The sequence below is a fragment of the Vombatus ursinus genome, unplaced genomic scaffold, assembly GCF_900497805.2.
Source record: "Vombatus ursinus unplaced genomic scaffold, bare-nosed wombat genome assembly UNPS02014884.1, whole genome shotgun sequence".
Classification (NCBI taxonomy): Eukaryota; Metazoa; Chordata; class Mammalia; order Diprotodontia; family Vombatidae; genus Vombatus; species Vombatus ursinus.
Window position 1 is genome coordinate 1,213,627 of NW_020954662.1, and position 2,757 is coordinate 1,216,383.

Sequence of the window (2,757 nt, forward strand, 5' to 3'; positions counted from 1 at the left end):
ATATATATACATACATATACATAGTTATCTATAAACATACACATAGACACTCATACAGATATATGTAAGACCATACTACACTTATTTCCACTTGTCATCTGTTACCTAAGGTGGATAGTATCTTTTTTCACATGTCCAAGTCTTTCCAGGTCTTTCTAAATCAACCAGATTATCATTTTCTACACCACAGCAATATTTCAACCCAATTACATCCCATTTTAGAGATTGTCTATGAAAATTTTCCCCCCAACTTTCTGTGTTTCTTCTATTCTTGGCTGGATAGGTTTTATTTATACAAGAACATTTTAATTTAAAATAATCCATTTTATAGTTCAACAATGCTCTCACCTTTTAATATAGTTTAAGGTCTGAAACTGCCAAATCTACTTTCTTTACATTATTTCCCCTGGTTTTTTTAAAGTCCCTGACCTTTTGTTTTTCCTATGAACTTTATTATAATTTTTATTCTAACCCAGTAAGATAATTTTTTAGTAATTTAATTAGGATGGCATTGAATAAATAGCTTAGTTAGGTAAAATTGCCTTTTTAAAATTATATTGTTTCTACCTACCCATGAGCAATAAATATTACTTAAGTTATTTAGATCTGACTTTATTTATATAAAAAATATTTTATGTTTATGTTCGTATAGTTCCTGTGTCTGTTTTGGCAGGTATACTCTCTGGTGTTTTGTACTGTCTAGTTATTTTAAATGGTCTAAAATAATATTAAATAATATTGCTGACACATAGTGTAGTTTCCCTATTTTTCTTTTTTGATTAAATCTATTTTAGCTTTAACTTTGTCTGAGATCATGATTACCACCTCTGCTTTTTTTAACATAAAAACTCTACTCCTGACCTTTATTTTATCTTTGTGTGTATCTCTCATTTTTATAGCATTTCCTGAAAGCAACATACTATTGATTTCAAATTTGTAATCTGCTATCAATTTCTATTTTATGGGTAAATTCATCCCATTCACATTCTAAGCTATAATTACTTGTTGTGTATTTTCATCCTTCCTATTTTTTCTCACTATCTTTTTTTCCCCTATTTCTATCCCTCCTCATGCCTCTGCTTTACTTCTACCTGCTACCTTGCCCTTCTATTCCTCAACCTACCCGCCCCTCCAAGAATCCCTTCCCTTATCCTCTCCCCCTGCCCTATCCTCTTGTCCTCTTATTTTTTCTGTATTTAGAAGATATATACAAATACATGTATACATATACATATACACATACACACATATATTTATATGTATATATGTGTGTATGTGTATGTATGTACACACACACACACACATATATACACACACACACACACACACACACACATATATATATATATACACACACACACACACACACATATTCTCTTTTTAACTGATTCCCGATGAGAGTAAGGTTCTTTCACTACCTGTCCTCCCCACTACTAGCTTCTTCTGTATCATTTTGTTCCTTTTATGCCTCTTCTGTATGAGATGATTACTCCTCTTTATCTCTCCCTACAGTTTCTTTAAATTTTATTTATTATTTATTATTATTATTTATTTTATTTTTGTTTTTATTTCACTTTTATTTGCACTCTAATGTCATATTTACTCCCTTGCCATAAGCTTTTGTTTCTTCAGTTTCTTCTGGGATATCTTTTTCTTTTGAGCAACCTCCTCTTCTGGTTTAGGAACAATTTGTTCCTTTTCAGTAAGTATCATCTCAACATGGCAAGGAGAACTCATGTATGGGTTGATTTGACCACGCGCCCTGTTAGTACGCCATCACATTTTGGGAGCCTTGTTAACCTAGATATGCTCAATGACAAGAGAATCCACATCCAAACCCTTTCAGTTCTGCGTTACTCTCTGCATTTTTAAGCACATGCAGCAAGAATTCAGCACTCTTTTTGGGTCAACGACCCTGTGTCCAACCCCACTGCTTAGCCTGGGCACATCTGCGAACTCCACCATTATATTGCCTGAAGGGAATACATTGTTTCTTCAATGTGACATCTTTCAAATACTTGGTAGCTTTTCCTGATATGCATACCCTTGACAGCTTGGGCTGTTTCACGGGTGTTCCTGAAGTGGATCCAGAGATTTATACCCCTTGATTTGCATGATTTTGTGGGGTTCTTTGGATCAAGAGAGTACCTCACCATTTAAAATTATTACCTAGGACGGGTCAAGGGAAGAGCCACAGTTTTTTTTTTGTTGTTTTTTTTTTTTTTTGTAGAATCACCTCATCATACACAGCTCAGCCCAAGCCTTTTTTCAAACTACCCAAATAACGATGACAGTCATAAGAGTACTGATAATATTTTCACATATAAGAAATAAACAATTTGACCTCACTGAGTCTCTTGTAACTGGTCTTTAATATTTGCCTTATATTTCTTCTGAATATTACATGTTGAATTTTCCCTTAAGTTCTGCTGTTTTTGTCACAAATACCTGAAAGTCTTTCAGTTTATTAAATGTCCTTTTTTTTAATCATTCAGGATTATATTTAACTTTGCTGGGTAAGTTTCCTTTGGTTGTAACCCCAGCTCTTTTGCTCTATGAAATATAGTATTCCAAGACCTATGGTCCTTCAACATAGTAGCTGCTTAGTCTTATGTAATCCTTATTGTAGCTCCATGATATTTAATTTTTTTACTTGTTGTTTCCAATATTTTCTCTTTAACCTGGGAGTTTTGAAACTTGCCTATGATATTCCTGTAAGTTTTCTTCCTGAAATCTCTTTCAGGTGGTGATTAGTAG

At 33.3% G+C, this 2,757-nt stretch overlaps 1 pseudogene; it reads right to left on the bottom strand.

The window, feature by feature from the left end:
- Window positions 1–1,579: 1,579 nt before the first annotated feature.
- On the bottom strand, window positions 1,580–2,156 carry LOC114028536 (annotated as a pseudogene).
- Between the last annotated feature and the right edge of the window lie 601 nt (window positions 2,157–2,757).